The sequence below is a fragment of the Diachasma alloeum genome, unplaced genomic scaffold, assembly GCF_001412515.2.
Source record: "Diachasma alloeum isolate Michigan unplaced genomic scaffold, Dall2.0 Dall_scaffold_00577, whole genome shotgun sequence".
Taxonomy (NCBI): domain Eukaryota; kingdom Metazoa; phylum Arthropoda; class Insecta; order Hymenoptera; family Braconidae; genus Diachasma; species Diachasma alloeum.
The window spans coordinates 224,429-245,529 of NW_021680709.1; the positions used below are offsets into that span (position 1 = coordinate 224,429).

Genomic DNA, 21,101 nt, shown 5'->3' on the forward strand with positions numbered 1-21,101 from the left:
ACGTGCCATTTGTATATGGGACATTCCACCTCAACTCAGTCACTGCGGATTTTTTTTTGTCTAGAAAAAATGATCTGATTGCCGCATTTCGAACTACTATATATAGACAATATTCTTGCCAAATTTTATTGCCTCATGATATTTTGTTTCTGAGATAATGACTAACTTTAAATTTTCAAAAATTCATAACTTTTGAATGGCGCATCCGATTCGAACAAATAAAAAAATAAAATTTTTGTTTTCATTCATACTTTCAGGACAAAATTCCATAGGTGTGAAGAAGCTACTACACCTAAATTTCGATGAATTTTTACGTTTTTATTTTTTTCGGCTCTAGGGCCGTCCGGTATTCGATTGGAATATTTTTTTTCTCATAGAGGACGTCCATATATGATGTAAAAAAAATAAGCCATCGTGGAACAGACAACCAGCGTACCAGAGAAAATTTTTGTTTCGTAAATTTTTGTGTTTTTACGCCTTCTAGGAGAGCTGCCTTGTTTTTATTGAGAAATTGATATTTCAATCCATACCTTTGATGAATATCAGTCAGAAAAGAGATGCGTTACGATGGCAAAGGGAAACAACGCGTCGGGAAAAAAATTGTCTTCAAAATTTTTGCGTCTTTTCGCTTTCTATGAGAGCTGTACTGTGTCATCATCATCGGAAGTTCGCCTAATTATGACCAAACACATGAGAAAAGAAAACAAAAAGAATCAATTCATTGATTTAATATCATCAGTTTTTCCTCAGGCTCTAGTTTTAGTGAAAATTTCAATTTCCTCATTGAGTTTTCATCGTTGTACAATTCCTTGCGAATTGATTCGCATTTTCCTGTCTGTTGTATCGAGGTAAGCAGTTTTCACGTTACTTATTGGAATAATCCTCATTTTCCGGATAATTTTGGATTGGATTTGATAATTTTGCATTTCATAGAATGCCGCGAAGTGATAGGTGTGCGAATCCGATGCGGATTCCTGGTCAGAAGGGACACAATGGTTTGGATTTGCGTCCCATTTCCTCGGCAATACACAAGAAGTTTCCCTTTCTACCAAAGTCTGCAAAAATCTGTGGCCACTGCCGGAAGGTGGCCGCGAATTATGTGGTTCCACCCGTCTCAATGGTGAATCTTCATGATACTCATCTTCGATGTTCGGACACCCCACCCGAGATATCAAAGCCCCAAGTCGAAACACCCGAACCAAGCCCAGATGTGATGAACAGTTCTCTGAGATCAGGTGGCTCTTTCCACTTCGACGATTCCGGCATTTCAATCAATGAAGAAGTGGGGATGTTCGTTAGAAACACTAAAAACGATCTGGAAACAGCGAGACTCCTACGGCGTTGAATTAAAATCCGTGAGTAAGAATCCTAGAGCGAGAGAGTGAGAGTCCCTTATCCACTTCCGAGTGGCTTATTTTCGGTTAGAGTTATCGGTTCCGTTTATAAGTAACGATTAGTAATTATGCGTCTTTGAGGGCCCAGAAAAATTATCGTGAAGAAGGGCCAAAATTATAGAGTCATCCGATTCTTTTTATGGGGTTTACCCTATTGTAAATCTTGCGGGTAATCGAATAGGTCCGGCTGAAATGCCGGCGCTCCAATTTCGTTGGATTTTCAGGGGTTAATTGGTTACGTTTATGTTTTGGGTGGAAGGTCGTTCGGAGTGAGTGCAACCATCGTCTCCAACGAATCGCCAGGTTGCCTTTGGGTTTTCGATGAGAGAAACGAGTTGAGCAGGAATTAGTAGTGGAGTCATAACAAGTGCCGGTAACTTGTCTTTTAACCCCGAAAATCCCGGAGATCGGATCCGTGGGAAGCGCCAAAGACCCTTAGTAATTATCCGAACGACAATCAGTTCGGCCTAGTCTCGCGTAATAATTAATAAAAAGGAACTAGTTTTGTGTTGGGTGATTAGAGAAGAGTTAGGTGAGATTTGAATAATCGCGCCAGGTCGTGAGAGTCGCGATTAATTGTCGTTAGATTCGCACCTTCGAGGGGCGTGTCCGCACCAATCAAAATTCGGGTGATTGAGCGGTGAATTCCGCGCTCTGAGGTGTCTCGAGACGCTCGTGAGTTCGGCAGTTCGGCGTTGGCCCTTGACCTCACCGGAACTAGTGCCAGTACAGTGCCTATCCTAGGATCATAGTGCCCACATTTGGATTATTGTATCTACACGATGGCGAAGAACACCCCAAAGAGGGGTAAGAAACCCAAAGTGAGTTTTTAGTTCGGTTTATTTATTTTTCCGAATTCATTTCGGCTTTTAGTTATTCGACTACGGGGTCTTCAGCCCCGTACGTCGCATTTTATTCCGTTAAAACGGTGATTGTGACGCTTAATCCAAATTGTGAGGTGCCGATTCCCCCCTTTTCACTCATGATTGGGTGGTTTTCGTGATTTTTGGTGGGTTATTCGAGGGGATTTCTCCCCTTTTTGGGGTTATTTCCGGCTCAAATTCTGCTGCGATCACACTGTGCATCGGCTTATTACGTTGGTTAAAGATCTTTTATGCGAATCTATCGGAGAGAAACCCTCCCGGAGGGGATAATTAATCACGTTGAATTGCTAGAGCGCGTCCATTCCCGTTCCACGTGGGTTTTCGTGCGTAAGAAATTACACTCGTGTTAAAATTGAGTTGGTTCGCGTAGATAGTTAATTAAAATTATGGTTTGTGGATCAATGTGTTCGGGGGGCTTCCCTGAGTAATTCATCTCAGGGTTTCCGAAAATTCGCTCTGCCGATTTCCGGATATTCCATTTTTGGTTTTTATGGATTTCCAGCCCATTCTCGCTGGCGTGTACGCCGTGTTTCTCGAGGGGGAATTCCCCCCGACTCTCGACTCTCCTCAGATACCCATCCACGTTTACACGTGGCTATTCTCGCTTCACGCGAGCATTTTTGCATTTAGAATTCGGCTCGGGGATTAATTAACGTGAGGTGGCTAATTATTTAGGGAATATTATTTTTTGGATATTGTTGTCTTCGGTAGACTCTTCCGTACATTTTGTCTCAAAGTTCGTAATTTTTGACTCTGCCATTCTCGAGTTATGGCAAGTTGAGTTTTACGGAATTTCAGCCGTTTTGGCTGGTATGAAAAATCGATGGATGAATACGGTCTCCTCTCTCTCGCTCCCGTTGTCGCTCGCATACCTTTCCCCCCAATTCTCGAAATTCTCGAGTATTTAGGGATTAGCGTGTATTTCTACTCTCCCCAAATTTTTATTTCGGCATATTTGAGGTATTTATCGACGATATTAATTTCTTCGAATATCTTTGTCAGATTCGGCTATTTTCTATCAAAGTGCGAAATTAATATTATGATTATTATTATTGTCAGTATTCTTAGTTATTAATTGTAGATTTTTTTTCTTTTTTTATATTTTTTTGAGAGAATTGAAATGTCTTTTTTTCGTAAAATTGGTGATTCTTAAATTTCAATAGTGAAACCAGTAAGGATAATGTCGATCTCCTTCTTTTTTTTGCTGTTTTGTAGTTTTGACGGCCGCATTAAACCGTTTTCACCTGAAACCCACCCCTCTCTCCACAACCTAGCACACTGAGCGAACCAAGGACCGTTACCTTTCCCCAAAAATCTAGTTTTCTCCCCTTTTTTTTTACATGGGGAATTTACATGAATCTTGATGTGACCTATACGTGCACTTGGTGCGAATGACGTGGACGTATCTACCGTTGCTGTGTAACGGCCAGGATTCGAAGTGGACCACAGACTGCCTCCTACGGGCTTTTGCTGAGTACGACGTGAACGTGGCTTTGCGTGTACGTAATTTTCATGGAAAAGGAGAAGTGAAGGTACTTGGGTGGATTCCACGTATGTTTTGGAGGGTCTTTTTCATGAATTTATCGTATATAACATGGAGATGACTTGAGCGTGTACTCAACGTTCAAGAAGGGCGGAGGAAATGAAACTTGCTGTGCATTATACGTGTCCTCAACTGTAATGACTTGAAAGTCATTTGTGCGTGTACTGACGTCTATGGAGACAGCACTTTTGCATGGATGGTGCCTAAGTTTTGAAGAAAAAAATAGTGCCTTTTGAGTGGTATCTAAATGAATTTTCATGTGCCCTATGCAACATCAAGTTAGCTTTATAGAAACCAACTCTACGTCTTCGTTGCGATGTTAATCCCCATCAACAAATGTTGATACATATTAGTAAAGACAGTACATATAAAGAACGGTTAAAAATGTATGACATTATCCTCCATAATGATCTAAAACGCATGTGAGTTGGGAGAAGCAAGGAGTTCCTTCCAGTGAAACAAAAATTGTTACTCCACATACGGAATTTTTTTTTCAAAACTTCTATTCATTTTTGTCCCATTCTATTGAAGAGTTCTGCAGCTTTCCTACTTGTTTTATATAGAAACTATAGGGAAAACTATTTTATAGAAAAACCCAATAAAATTCCATTTATTGCATTTTATTCCATTTTTCTATTCAAATTTTTCTACTGAGACATTTCCTATAGATATTCCCGACATTTATTTTTTTTCCACTGAATGTTTTCCTCTTTCCATTGAAAGCACTAGAAAATTTTAGTTAAGGAATTTCCATAGAAAATATCCTAATTAAATAAATTGTTCAGAAAAATCAAATCCTATTGTCTTTTCATATAAAATATTTATTATTGAACATTTTTAATGGAAGAAACACGCGAATATGCTGCCCAATTTGTCAATAGAACCAACCGAAAATTAAGTTGTGACGGTAATCTAGATGTGGGAACTATCAGGCGGTCTCTAAACTAACTACTCTTGGAGGTCTACTAATGATATCACTTTGTTTTCCTTAATCTCATTGGTTGAGCATTATCATTGGTTCCCTCCTCAGGATATCATTGGTTGACCACTAAGGATAATTAGTTTAGAGGTCACTTGGTGGCTCTCACAGTGCGATCGTAAATAGAAAGTTTTGTAGAAATCGCATAGAATTTCCCAGCGAATTTGTTGAGTTTTTTTACGGAAGTTTGTTATACGTAAATCGTATTTTTAAATCAAATTCAACTCTTTCTTTCTCTGGTTTCTCTCCTTTTTTGGGCCAAATATCGAGGGATTATTGAAATTATTGATTATTAATCCGTTCGCCTGGACCCCTTTCCATGTCACAGTTTCTCTTTTAGAACCTCGCATTTGACAGGTTTGTGACAAAAAATACTATCAGACATTCACTCGTTTCGCTTGGTTACAAACTCGTGGAATTGGCCGGCAAATTTCTCACTCTTCTGACACCGTGCTTCACAACCTTATGTTAAAATATACCACTTGAGGAGATTCGTCTGCATTTTGTGTAGATATCATGAATTGATAGATTTATGAAAATTATCCGTTGACAAATCAAGAGTAATAAAAGCAAATCAAGAGTCAATAATCTTTTATAAAGATTCACAAAGTCACAGATTACAAACCACGCGCGAAGGCACGCGTTCAGTCTTATTTGACAAACTTTGACATGATTCATCAAAATGTAATGGAATCGCTCGTAAATGTTAGTTGCATAATTCAATTTACATAAAATTGATTTGCGGATAAAAAACAGTGTTAAAATTTTCGGGAGTATTAAGAACTGGTGTCATGATAATTGATGATGAATACGTGAGGAATTCTACACTTCAGTTACGTTTGTTCGTGGCCCACTTCAGGCAAAATTTTAAAGTAATAATTNGGCCTCTGCTCCTCGATGTCCCCACGAAAATCCTCGAAAACCGAATAAACGAAATAAACGGGAAAACGAGAAAAATGTCGGGCGCCATCTGACTTTTGTTCCAGCGGTGTCAACGAACCGCATTAAAAAGAACCATACGAAAACTTAGCCATAATTGGGGAGATCAAGGGAGAGGTTGCGGAATTAGCTCGACTAGCTCGGAGATATTCGGAGAGCGGGGTAGGATCGGTCGCTCGGTCTTAGGAAGGATGTCGTGAATTTACCAAAAGATGCAGAAAAATCAAAAGGAAGAATCAGAAAGTTAATTAAATAGGGGATGAGAGAATGACTGTTAAATTTACTCCGCGATTTATTCAATTTCTCAATAATACTTCAACTCCAATAGAATTTCTATTCTTCATAAATAAAATAAATTAATTTCAATTAAATTTACCAAAATTAAATTCGATTACATTCCCGAGAGTGAGAATACGTGAATTGACCTTGAGAGAGAGGTTATCGCGAAGGGAATGGGGGATCCGAAGAGTCCAGGCCAACGATCTCTCCGCATCGCCCAGAAACTGGAGTGCTGGAGGATCCGAAGGCTATATCAATTCCGATGCGATGATCTCGGCGAATCTCCTCAGAATAATAAACGACGATTAATGGGCGAGGGACTCAAGTGTGCAAATGTCACTTAAGAATACCATTTTGCCCCATATTCGAGTCCGTCCTCCATCAAGAGCGTCGTAGCGTCACAGGGAAATTCCTGGGGCTCACGCGCTTCAATGTCATGATTTTCGGGGTCTCGTCTTCCAAGAAATTTTAAATTAATCCATTGAAACCTTGGGGGAACTTTACTGAGCTAGAAGAGCACTCATTTGAGGCTTCAATTCGCTCTGGAAAGAGGGAAAATGGCCATGTGCACGACACCGTCACCCACGGCACGTGAGGCGCATGTGTGCACTTGTGGGCCTGTTTTATCCACTTTTTCCCACTAAAAAATTGGCACTGGACCTTCCCCATGCGTTCTCGAGAGTCCTAGTGAACTAATTATGCACTCAGAAGGTGCATTAATTGTTCACAAGACCTCCTGGTGAGTGGAGAGGGCACAATGGCGCCATGGCAGGGCATGGGCCATGTGCGGCCTTTTATTGGGTCTCACTGTCCATTTTCACTATCTCTTGGGTTTCACTGGGGTTTTATCACTCGGGAGAGGTCTGGAGAGCTGAACGACGGTTTTATGCACTCAGTGGTGCATTTATCCATCCGCTCAGAGGAGTTTTGGAGGTTGGAAATGCATCTCGGCGTCACTCTTGTGAACGCCGGTGCATTTTTCCCGGAGGTCATCAATGGGCACACTGGGAATAAATGCACTTCTCTCCTCGGGAGAGAGTGCACATGGTGAATAAAAGTGTACTTACCATGTTCCTCGTGTAGGCCCTCGGTGATGGTCTCTACCAACTCTCTCGATCGCTGTCAATATTCTCGGGGATGTTATCGCAGTGGTTGCTCGGGTCCAACTCTCTCGTAAACTGCGTCTAACCGGCGGAGGTTCTCAGCTGGGTGGCGCGACTGGCACGCCGTCTAGCTGCCGCTGGGGCGGGCTCATGTAACCGAGCACGCGGGGATTTTGATTCAAATGGGTTTTAGACTTATTTTAGGCATTCCGCCGTTAATTATATCTTTTATGAATTAACCCAAGGGGTTTTTATCCATAATGGCTGAACGATAGTTATCTGGAGGTTCGGAAAGGGGGAATTAAGGCAGTTGTTCGCCTTTTCTCCTCGCGAATGCACTTCACCCCTGAGTGAGTGCACTTTTCGCTGCTGTCACTCTCCCGGGAGTCATCCTGGAGTCACCGTGAACAAATCTAAAGAGAGAATAGCCCATGGCGATCCATGCAGACGAGTGGGCTATGTTCATCCACATGGCCTTCCAGCTGCACTGGTGATTCCAACGACTCCACGAAATGCCTTAGCCAGGGAGCGTGAGTATTTCACCTCAACCTCTGTGATCAGCAGCCGCACTCAACGAGATCAGCGAGATCTCACCGGGAAGCTCGGTGTATCGGCTCTGAACCGCGGTGGATCGTCGTCCCTCTCAGGATTCGCGAGATTTCAAAATTACAAAAATATAACTAGGAAAATACAATTACTGTAAATTTTCCCTCAACCATAAAACCGAAAATTTATCCCCTAAAATCCGAAGTAAACCAGAAAGATAACTGAAACTAAAAGAGAACAAAAACTTAAATATTACTTGAACCGGAGATTTTACTTTTTACTCGTTTTTAATGTGTATCGACACGTGAATTTGATTATTTATAGAAATCGAACGTTGTTTTCCCCGCGAGGCCCTTCATGATGTTTTTGGAGACCGGTTTCTTACCTACTCACTCTTACGATTTACTTAATTCTACGACTAAGTTATGTACAGGTGGCGGAATTCTCGAAAATTCCGTCACAATTTAATGCTCCGAAATCTGGCACCGGAGCGGGATTTTTTTTAATGATATTATTTTCACCTTACTGAATTACACATGAGAGGGCTACCAGCAGCGGGTAACGTAATGTAGCTATTCTCCGGTGTTATTGCGCACACATTTGTAAGAAGTGACGATTCACTCGAAAATTTCATTCAGTTATTCGAAAAAATTGAAAATGGCAAGAAATACTTTTTTTCGGCGTAACCCTAGTAGGTAAGCTAAGCGGGTTCTGCATACTACTTCATCCAACCACCACCATGGGCGCCACCGTCGTGCAAAGCTCTGGAATGGTGGCGCCACTGTCGCGGAACGCTCGAGAAGGATGACGTCATCGATGACTCATCGACTCGCGTGGTGGGGGAATTCCTCTAAGACCTGTTGAGACTTGTATGAAATATAATGACCTGTTAAAACGCATGAAATTGGATATTGGCGCCACAAGCTGTAGAAGGTTCGAGATGGATGACGTCATCGATGAGTCATCGACTCGCGAGGTGGGGGGAATCCCTGTAAGACCTGTTGGGACTTGTATGAAATATAATGACCTGTTGAAACTTGCATGAAATTGGATATTGGCGTCACAAGCTGTAGAAGGTTCGAGAAGGATGACGTCATTGATGAGTCACTCGGGCTGATGACTCATTTACTTGCACGGTGGGAGAACTCCCCGTAAGTCCTAAACACGTGTAAATATTAAACAACATTTGCAAACATTTTGCAAACAATTGCAAACATTTGACAATATTTGCAAACATTTGACAACATTTGCAAACATTTGGAAACATTTGACAATATTTGCGAACATTTTCAAATGTATGCAAACATGTGCAAACAATTGCAAAGATTTGACAATCTTTGCAAACAATTGCAAACATTTGACAATATTTGCAAACATTTTGCAAACATGTGACAACATTTGCAAACATTTGGAAACATTTCCAAACATTCTGCCAACATTTGCAAACATTGAAAAACATTTGCAAACATTTTTCAAATATTTGGAAACATTTTCAAACAATTGACAACATTTGCAAACATATGCAAACATGTGCAAATATGTGAAAACAATGGTTGAATATTTTCAAGATATATGACATCGGTGAGTCATTCAGACTGATAACTCATCGATGTGCGAGATGGGGTTTTCATGTAAGTCCTGCTGAGACTTGTAAATTCGAGAAGGATGACGTCATCGGTGTCTCATCACGCGGTGGGGGGTGTTTCCTAAGTCTTGTTGGGACTTGTATGGAATATGATACTAGTGGTGGCGTTACCGTCATGGAATTGTCTAGATGGATGATGTCATCGATGAGTCATTCGGAGCGTTGGCTGATGACTCGTGGATTCGTGCGTGGTGGGGGTAGTTCCTAAATCCTGTTGGGACTTATATGATACCATAATGACCGGTTGGAACTTGTAAGAAATCAGATATTGGCGCTACGATTGCGGAACTTTCGAGAAGGATGAAGTCATCAATGATTCATTGGTTCGTGGGGTGGGGGTGTCGGCTAAGTCCTGTTGAGATTTGCATGAAATAGGATTGGGAGTTGGAGTGGGGATAACTCGCGTACTCTCCACGATCCACACTCAATACAAAGTCAAGTTCAGTTTACTGAATCTCAACTCGTAGCGTGAAGTTTAACTCATGGTTTTTGAAATCAGTAAAATATCGTTTTCAATAGTTTTACAATTCTTCCAAAGTTACTATTACTCAGATTGCTCGAGATCATGACCGTTTCAGATGTTATATAAGTTCATGTGAAGAAATATTGAACCCTATATTATCAAAACAACATAGACAAACTCTTTTTGAAACTCGTTTCACATAGTTCTAAGTTATGTTTTATGAGAAAAGGATGTGTATAATAATGAGATCAGCTCAGTTCCACCGTATAACCTCACGGAAGATGATGTAGTATCTCACGGAAGAAAATCGCTCGAAATCATGATCTTAAACGTTGAATAAGTTTCCATGAAAGAATATTGAATGCTATATTATCAGAAGAATATAGACGGAATATATTTAACACTCATTTTAAAATTACTGTATGATAATTGTAAGAAAGCAAGTATACATAAAACAATAAAAATGCTTCGTTAAATGTTGAAAAAGTTTGTTCATTTATTCAAATCTGTACGTTATTACCATTATTATTATTATTATGAGAAACAATCTGAAAATATATATATAATTACACAAGTGGTTCGAAATAACCCCAAGGTAGAGTATCTGTTGTATAGAGTGAAATCATACGTTTATCATCCTCCCAACTCAAAACCATCTTCTGCTAGCAGATTGTGTGCACCTCATGTTTTTTGCTCTGGATTCAATACTGATTCCTGATAATGTGCTCATTACCAAAAGCACAATTTTTATAATCATTGAATGTGCTTTTCCTGAGTGTAGCAGCTTTAACACCTTCAGGTTTCTTCTTGGCTTTTTCATAATTCAACATCCTGAAATGCGTATGTTTTAGCTCGTAGACATACAAATTCAACCGGGATTCGACCATTATTCTCATCCTTCATGAATCCTAATATTGTCTTGTTTGCGAGCGGTATTCTATACTCATTATTCTCTGTAAAGTCAGATGTATTGAACATGTATTGAACATGTGTATGCATGTGTGTGTATTGAGATGTATTGAACATGTGTATGTCTTGTTTTATAGACTCATAGATATTTGGTACTTGAAACAGATAGAGTAAGCTATCTGTATCGGTATACATAAATTTTGCTGAATCCCCAAATTTAGACTTGACGTATTTCTGATAGAAGTAATATATAATAGTTTTTTATAAATCGAGGATCATAAATCCAATATGAATAGCTTTCTTGAAATATACGGATATTCCATTCATTTATTATCATGAAACACCATACAGCTATGGAAATTGGGTTTTGTCATCAATGTTTTGCTCCATATCGATCAGTCCAATGTGTGAAGAGCTTAATATCTTTCTGTTTTCTAGCATTTTCCGTAGTTTTTCCGAATACAACATTATTCATCTAATTATCAAAATTCTTTTCGAATTTATTTTTTGATCATTGTCTTTTCATAATATTCAGATCAACATAAGATTCCAACCAGGACTTCTGATTGAATTTCAAAACACGATGAATATGCTGTGACGGAATTTTCGAGAATTCCGTCACCTGTACATAACTTGGTCGTAGAATTAAGTAAATCGTAAGAGTGAGTAGGTAAGTGTGAAATTATTTTGATCTTTTCCGAGAGAGAGTCGCGATTTCTTTAACCCTAAAAAAACGTTCGCACCCCTACCGAAGGGCGATGCAACACCCCTTTAGCTCCAGCCCCAGGTCGCGGAAACCGGCCTCCACGAACATCAGGAAGGGCCTCGCGGGAAAACAACGTTCAATTTCAATAAAAATAATTGACTTCAAGTGTCGATACACATTAAAAACGAGTAAAAAATAAAATCTCCGGTTCAAGTAATATTAAAGTTTTTGTTCTCTTTTAGTTTCAGTTATTGTTTTATTTTATTTTTTCGGATTTTAGGGGATTATTTTTCGGTTTTACGGTTGAGGGAAAATTTACAGTAATTGTATTTTTCTAGTTTTATTTTTGTATTTAAAATCTCACGGATCCTGAGAGGGACGACGATCCACCGTGGTTCAGGGCCGATAAACCGAACTTCCCGGTAAGATCTCGCTGATTTCGTTGAGTGCAGGCTGCTGATTACAGACGTTGAGGTGAAATACTCACGCTCCCTGGCTAAAGCGCTTCGTGGAGTCATTCGATTCACCAGTGCAGCTGGAAGGCCATGTGGATGAACATAGCCCACTCGTCTACATGGATCGCCATGGGCTATTATCTCTTTAAATTTGTTCACGGTGATTCCAGGACGACTCCCGGGAGAGTGACAGCAGAGAAAAAGTGCACTCACTCAGGTATGAAGTGCATTCGCGAGGAGAAAAGGCGAACAACTGCCTTAATTCCCCCCTTTACGAACCTTCAGATAACTATCGTTCAGTCGTTATAGATAAAAACCCCTTGGGTTAATTCATAAAAAATATAATTAACGGCGAAATGCTCAAATAAGTCTAAAACCCATTTGAATCAAAATCCCCGCGTGCTTGTTTACATGAGCCCGCCCCAGCGGGAACTAGGCGGCGTGCCGGCCGCACCACTCAGCTGAGAACATCCGCCTGTAAAACGCAGTTTACAAGAGAGTTGGACCCACGCAACCACTGTGGCGACATCCCCGAGAATATCGGCAGCAATCGAGAGAGTTGGTGGGGGCCATCGCCGAGGGCCCACACGAATAATATGGTAAGTACATTTTTGTTCACAATGCGCACTCTCTCCCGAGGAGAGAAGTGCATTTATTCCCAGTGTGCCCAGTGATAACCTCCGGGAAAAGTGCACCGGCGTTCACGAGAGTGACACCGAGATGTATTCCCAACCACCAAAACTCCTTCGAGCGAGTCGATAAATGCACCAGTGAGTGCATAGAACCCTCGTTCGGCTTCCTAGACATCTCCCGAGTGATAAAACCCCAGGGAAACACAAGTGATAGTGAAAATGGACAGTGAGACCCAATAAAAGGCCGAACATGGCCCATGCCCTGCCATGGCGCCATTGTGCCCTCTCCGTTCACCAAGAGGTCTTGTTGAACAATTAATTCACCTTCTGAGTGCATAATTAGTTCACTAGAACCCCCGAGTACGTATGGGGAATGTCTAGTGCCAATTTTAGTGGGAAAAAGTGAATAAAACATGCCTATAAGTGCACACACCCACGTGCCGTGGGTGAGGCTGTCGTTCACATGGCGGTTTATTCTCTTTCTAGAGTGAATTGAAGCCGGAGCTTTTTTGAGCTCTTCCAGCTCAGTAAAGTCCTCCCAAGGTTTTAATTTATTAATTTAAGATTTCTCGGAGGTCGATACCTCGAAAATCACGGCATTGAAACTCCTGAGCTCCAGGAATTTTCCTGTGACGCCACGACGCTCTTGATGGAGGACGGACTCGAATATGGGGCAAAATGGCACTCTTAAGTGACATTTGCACACTCGAGTGCCTCGCCCCTTAATTGTCATTTATTATTCTTGGAGATTCGCTGAGATCATCGCATTGGAATTAATATAGCCTTCAGATCCTCCAGCACTCCTGCTTCTGGACGATGCGGAGGGCTCGTTGGCTTAAATTCTTCAGACCCCCCTTTCCCTTCGTGATAACCTCTCTCTCAAGGTCAATTCACATACTATCGCTCTCGGGAATTTAATTTAATTTAATTTGGTTGAATTTAATAGAAATTAATTCATTTTATTTATGAAGAAGAGAGATTCTATTTGAGTTGAAATATTATTGAGAAATTGAATAAATCACGGAGTAAATTTAAAGTAATTCTCTCATCTCCTATTTGATTAATTTTCTGATTCTTCCTCTTGATTTTTCTGCATATTTTGTTGAATTCGCGACTTCCTTCCTAAGACCGAGCGACCGATCCTACCCCGCTCTCCGAATACCTCTGAGCTAGTCGAGCTAATTCCGTAACCTCTCCCTTGATTTCCCCGATTATGGCTAAGTTTTTCGTATGGTTCTCTTTAATGCGGTTCGTTGACACCGCTGGAATAAAAGTCAGCTGGCGCCCGACAACATTTTCTCGTTTTTCCGTTTTTTTTCGTTTATTCGGTTTTCGAGGATTTTCATGGGGACATCGAGGAGCAGAGGCCGAAGGTGACAACACTCCGACTGTTTTGAGTTTCATATCGAGTTATGGATAAGTCTACGGTTTATATTTCAAGTTTTGAGATTCACGTTGGTTAGCGCCCTCACAATGCTTTAGTTTTATACCAAGAGCTGTGGCTGTAGTGGTCTCGCGGGGAGTGTGTGGCTCCGGCGGTCATCGGAGCTTAAGCAGCGTTCATTCTGCTCAGTACTTGGATGGGTGTCCGCTTAGGCATACCTAACCGCGTGGGACTACAGTCGCTAGGCACGAATGTAGAGAACCACTGTGCCCATTGAGTCAGTGTGACCAATAGACACAGTGGAGTCCCTGCATTATCGGCCGACTACACGACTGAGGTTTTCCATGGTTTCCCTGGCAGTCCAATCCTGAATCGGATGCAGTTGGGGATAAAGTAAGTCGGCCCATGGTAATGCAGACAGGGAAAGGGAACACAATGTAAAAACCCGAGAGGGTATACATATGGAACCAAAAATAAAAGTAATGCCAACAGCTGGGTATTGCTTCAAGTTTACGGAATGTATCACATACTTTTCTTTCGGGAAGAGAGTGGTCGCTAATTTAGTATGTTTGCTTTCTGGAGGGATAAAATATTTGGGACAGAGCGGAAAATCTTTATATAGTTCATGCAATTCTTGACGATATTCCAAACCGACTTCAAAGATATATTCGACTGGAGAATCATTTGCAGCATTTAAAATGTCTACAGAACTAGTTGCAACCCATTCAAATGAATCACATGGCAAACTGATACTTATAGCGGCCCCATATAAATTGTTCACATCATAATACATCAAATATGATGTTTCTGACCAGGGATCATAACATTTCTCATCCGTGAAAGGATTATTTGCATGGGCATATCTGTTTGACCATTGTGATATTCCACCTCTCATACCCTTTTCAATGAATAATATCATTTTTCGATCTGTAAAAAGCTCTAAATTCACCTCTGTATATTTCAGAATATTAGCATCAAAGGCTAATCCACGTGTTATATAATAATGCAAAGGGTCTAATTCAGAAGTGGAAAGGCAATTACGACGGAAAATTTGAAAAGTCTCAACTAACAATAAAAGATCAATTTGTAGGTAGAAATCTGAATACTCTTTCAATGTTTTGATATTGAATTCACTTCAAATATTAAGAGCATGTTGATCATCTTCATGAGATATCTGTTCATCAGTCAATTGAGAGTGAAACCCTTCTTTTCCAGGAAATTCGGTTTCATCCAATTTACCCCAATCATCCACATGTGGACGTCCGCATGGAAAGGGACTACTTTGTCGATATAATGTTATCTACACTCTGATAATATTGATAACATTTCGCACATTTTCAGCTCAAAATGATCTTCATGGGGTCAAAAATGACGTCGTTGGAGAAGATGGAAAAAAAATTAACATTGGTGCAAATGCCAGTTGCTGACACAAAAACGTGAATATCTCGGAAACTAGAATCCTTTTTCATGTGGATGTCCATATATATTCAAAGGGAAATACCCCCCTTCTACTCAACAGATTGAATTTAGGAGAATCAGGTTGATATTTTCTTGTTATTTCTTTATGATCGTTATCAAGTTAATTCGCTCATCTCTCACGACTACTAACCATGTGTGATGTCCAGCATTTTTATAGCAAAATTAAATGAAAAATAATATACATATATATTATTTTTCAATTTTTTATAGGAAAATTCTGGACATCATCCATGGGTAGTAGTCGTGAGAGATTAGCGAATTAACTTGATAACGATCATAAAGATATAACAAGAAAATATCAACCTGATTTTACTGAATTCAATCTGTTGAGTAGAAGGGGGGTATTTCCCTTTGAATATATGTGGAAGTCCACATAAAAAAGGATTCTAGTTTCCGAGATATTCACGTTTTTGTGTCACCAACTGCCATTTGTAACAATGTTAATTTTTTTTCCATCTTCTCCAACGACGTCATTTTTGACCCCATGAAGATGAATTTCAGCTGAAAATGTGCAAAATGTTATCAATATTATCAGAGTGTACATAACATTATATCGACAAAGTGGCTGGAAAAGAAGCGTTTCATTCTCAATTGACTGATGAGCAGATATCTCATGAAGACGATCAACACGCTCTTAATGTTTAGAGTGAATTCAACATAAAAACATTCAGGGAGTATTCAGATCTCTACCTACGAACTGCTCTTTTATTGTTAGTTGGGATTTTTCAAATTTTTCGTCGTAATTGCCTTTCCACTTATGAATTAGACCCTTTGCATTATTATACAACACGTAGATCAGCCTTTGATGCTATGCTGAAATATACAGAGGTAAATTTAGAGCTTTTTACAGATCAATTAATGATATTATTCATTGAAAAGGGTATGAGAGGTGGAATATCACAATGTTCAAACAGATATGCCCATGCAAATAATCCATTCATGGGTGAGAAATGTTATGATCCCTCATCAGAAACATCATATTTGATATATTATGATGTGAACAATTTATATGGGGCCGCTATAAGTATCACTTTGCCATGTGATTCATTTGAATGGGTTGCAACTAGTTCTGTAGACATTTTAAATGCTGCACTCTCCAGTGCAATGACTCTCCAGTCGGATATATCCTTGAAGTCGGTTTGCAATATCGTCAAGAATTGCTTGAACTGTATAAAGATTTTCCGCTCTGTCCCGAATATTTCATCCCTCCAGAGAGCAAACATACTAAATTAGCGACCACTCTCTTCCCGAAAGAAAAGTATGTGATACATGGCGTAAACTTGAAGCAGTACCCAGCTCTTGGTATAACACTAAAGCATATTCATCGTGTTTTAAAATTCAATCAGAAGCCCTGGTTGTAATCTTACATTGATCTGAATACTATGAAAAGACAGCACTCCAAAAATAAATTCGAAAAGAACTTTCATAATTTGATGAATAATGCTGTATTCGGAAAAACTGTGGAAAATGCTAGAAAAGAGAAAGATTTTAAGCTCTTAACACATTGGATTGGTCGATATGGAGGAAAAGCATTGATAGCAAAACCCAATTTCCATAGCTGTATGGTGTTTGATGATAATGAATGAATGGAATATCCGTATATTTCAAGAAAGCTATCTATATTGGATTTATGATCCTCTCTTATCAAAAACGATTATATATTACTTACAAAACTCATGACTCTCCACAATTTCTGGAGAGTGGACAATTGGGGTCGGATGCTTGGTGGGGGCATTTCTTTACTCTCCACAGATTTTAGAGAGTAGACAGATGGGATTCCTGACTCGGTAAGTTGTGAGCCCACGGGGTTTTGACCCTTCAACCTTCTGACCCTGATGACTCCAAAACCGTAAATTTTTGACGCTTGGATATCTTGTACCGGAAACTTTTCGACCCTTATATTTATCGATTCTCAGTAGTAGTAGTATTAGGTGTTGTCAGCCATTAGTTCCAACTTTTGCCACCAAGTGGCGCTGGCATCGCTGTTCGTTTGGTGGTNGGTGAATTTGAGAGTGAATTTCTGTGGTTCCCGGTAGCTTAGTCGGTAAGAGTGCCCGGCGCGTATCTGGGAGGCCCGGGTTCGATTCTCGGCTGGGTGAAGCGGAAATTTTTCCTCTCTAAATTCTAATTCTCTTAGAATTTTTTTTTTTTTTTTCCTGTGAAAACCATTGTATTTACTCAGTATCTCAGGGAGGTGGTCGGAAAGGGGTGGTAAGCGGGCGGTGGGGGGTAAGAGGGTGGTGGGTGGTAAGTGGGCGGTGGGTGAAAAGAGGGTTGAAAAAGGGGGGGAGTAAAGGCGTGAATCGTAAAATATTCGAGGAAAATTATTAGGTGACTATGAACGTGGATGGGGTAGCGTCTGGCGGGCCTTGGGTAAACCCAGCTGCAATTAGGAGCACTTGTTCGGAAGGGTCTGGTGTTTAGAATGCGTTATCAATAGACAATGAACCACTTGTACAAATTTTACATTTTCTACAGAGTTTTATTCAACATTTCGGTTACATTCTGTGTCAATGATGAGTTATCTAACGTTTCATTCAAAAGATCTGGTATGCAATAATAATAATGAATGAAAAGAGCATCTACCCATTCCATTCCTAATACATATAAATGGCCTTATGAATTGAATGATTATGTACACTTAAAACTATTTGTAAGGCGCAGTTGTACGCCTGAACATCCATCTTGTTTTTCATGGCATGGAGGTAATACACAGTCACTTCTTCATTCTGCAGAGATGTATTGTTTTTAAAATCCGTCTCCGTACCCAAATTTATGGTCTCTCGTGCAGATAAGATCTGGGGATATACAGCCTCCTCACCACCAATAGTGAAAATCTGGCGAGCATTTCTGCACAGCTCTCTAATATTATGTAAAGCGTCCGCACTTCGGTATCCCCATCATGCCACTCGATTCCGTGATTGTTGTTTGTGAATCTATTGTTCGTCTTACGCTAGCAAGTAGAAAGGTCTAAGTACGGGTAAGGTGCATTCAAAATCCAGTGCGAAAGAAATACTCCTTCAGTATCAGCAACAGTAATTTATTTTGGCAAGAATTTCACATTTTTGCCACGGAAACCTTGGATGACGACAGCGACATCCATGTTGATGCGATCACTACAAGAGACTTTTTTATCATAACGAAGCCAACAGGTAGATAAAGTAATATATCTGACGATGGCGGCGGGGAGATATCGGGGTGGGGGAAATATATCAGTATCATTTTAATGTTCCATTTCAATTTATTCTTCATTTACAGCGAAAAAATAACAGATTTTTGCGTTTCTGCTGCTACTCGGTTTCTTTTTTTTCGGAATCGACTGCCAAGCTTACTTCTTTAACAATTTCGCTGGTGTATAACGTGACAATTTGTCCAAAGAAATCAAGAAGATTTTCAACATTCACATTTTTATATGCAAGATTGTGACGAGTCATGTCAAACAACTGTTCAAAATATCTGAAAATGGTTTTTATTATAATATCATCCGACAACCACTTTTTTCTATTACACTCCATGATTTCCATCCATTAAAGAGTAGTCAAGTTGTCCACAACACCTTGTTTATACGTCTCTCCAGGTATATTCTTCAAATACTGTATACATTGAGTAATCCAGGCCTTGCACCATGATAGAGAGCGTATCATGCTATTCAACAGGTAGATATCCGCCTTGGCCCCAAGAACAGAGATAAGGATTGCTCTACAGCCGCAACTTGAACGGGTGAAACCAATTCTTTTACCTGGACCTCAGAATATCCATGCTAATTTATCATCATCCTCCGGTGATTCGGATTCATCAGTAAAATACTCAAGCATGAGTGCTATATGTTCAGTATTTTTTCTTATCAATTTTTGCTCTTTTAATCATTTACTGACATTACTACCATCTAGACATGCAAATGGTGTAACTTATGCGCCGGATATATTGGTATTGTTCTATTATCCGCTCTGCCATTGTGGATGTTTACACAAGTGTTTCCCAAATTAGGACCCGAGACAATTTTTCTGAAAATGGTTGACATGAATGTTTCATATTCATATTTCTTAAAAATGTATCAATAGGTATTTTCTATTCTGGGAATTTAAGGGGTTAGGTGAAAACCTCACATGTTAGTTCAATTTTTCAGCTGATACCTGTACCGCACTTAGGACTTTAAATAAAAGTATTTCTGGCATTTGCCCGTTTTCCGAATCCACGACGGCTTCACTCTCAATGCGCACTTATCGGAAAATGTTTTTGTTCGATAAGTGTAAATAAAATTTGTAAATTTGGGTTTTGAGGCTGTCGCGGCCAATATAATTATTCATTATAGTGGCGTCCGGATGGATGCCGCGTCTAGATTCAGCTTTTTGCCGACGTTTCGCAAACATTTCAGTCTGCATTATCGTGATCAACTGATCAATTAAAAACATCTTGATTGGCTGGGCTACCACCCACCACTCTATCTACCCCCTCCAGGGGTCAGGGGGGATATAAAGACTTCCTTACAACGGGGAGCTTCAGTATCAGAGCAGCCTAGCCCTGATGATGCAGACTGAAATGTTCGCGAAACGTCGGCAAAAAGCTGAATCTAGACGCGACATCCATCCGAAAGCCACCATAATGAATAATAATATTGGCCGCGAAAGCCTCAACACTCAAATTAAACGCCTCCGCGGAGAGGCTATCCTTGGCTCTGTAAACCTGTTTACTAAGCTTAGGAAGTCTTTGCACATCCATCTGTGCTGTCTAGCATTTTTAAAAAGGTGCCGTGACCATCAAGTGGTACCGCAATGCTTTCTATTGAAGAACCCTTTTCCATCTCAGCAGGCAAAGTCAACTCTCCGACAAGCCTCACTAAGATTAATCCGGGAAAGAATCTGTGCAACCAAGAACATCCTAGCTCAGACTTCTCAACAGTTTCACCTGATTCTTTCAAGTTCTCTGGAACCGGAGTTATGGAGCACGCTTGATCGTATTACATATGAACAAGCTATCCATTCCGCCGAGTTGAGAACAACAAAGAACAAGGCGAAGTTTGAGAAACTGGTCCCTCCTTCGAAGCCGAAAGTCTTGACACATACAGTTAAGAATCTCAGCAGTTTTTCATTAATAAAGGCCCAGGTATCCCTTTTGGCGAAAGGACATAATTTCGCTGTTGCCCCAATCAAAATTCCCACCGAAGAGATCATCAGCCACACGGAAACGGCCATCTTCCACCTGCCTTCGGAGACTGGTAATGAGATCAGAAGAAAGCTGTGCATCATCCTCCACAAAGCGAAACCTCCCAAACAAAATATTACTAGGGATGAACGCTCAGCTCCCCCTCTACTGGGTTCCCACTTTGTCGTAGTGAGGGGGCTCCGTCGCGGGCGGTGGAGGTCTTAAGGACTACCGCTGCACGCGGTCGCTAAGAGGAGTCCACCCAATCCATGTGTGTGAGCGGCGTAAGCCATGGCCTCGGTCATACCGTGCCTAAGGATGCGTGGCACAGGGGGAGCTGTGTCGCTAACGGTGCCTCTTAGAAGCCTGGGCGACCTCTGACAGTAGTCTTGGGTGTAACCCACCCGAGACAAGCCAAGCCCTGGGCAATCGCGGCAATGCACCAGGTGAAAACGCTTAACCGCGGTACTCGTGGGACTAAAATGGAAACCAATTTAAAAAATCTTAATATTGAAAAAGCAACTTCGGGTGGGGCCAGCGATGGCGAACACACGAAGTCTGACAAGGCTGACCAGTCTGGTACCGATGTGAATCGGGTCAGACTGAGTGGAGCCGAGAG

The 21,101-nt window shown here is 40.6% G+C and overlaps 1 pseudogene; it reads right to left on the minus strand.

Moving 5' to 3' along the window:
* Positions 1–17,937: 17,937 nt before the first annotated feature.
* Positions 17,938–18,443, minus strand: LOC107043452 (annotated as a pseudogene).
* Positions 18,444–21,101: the final 2,658 nt, after the last annotated feature.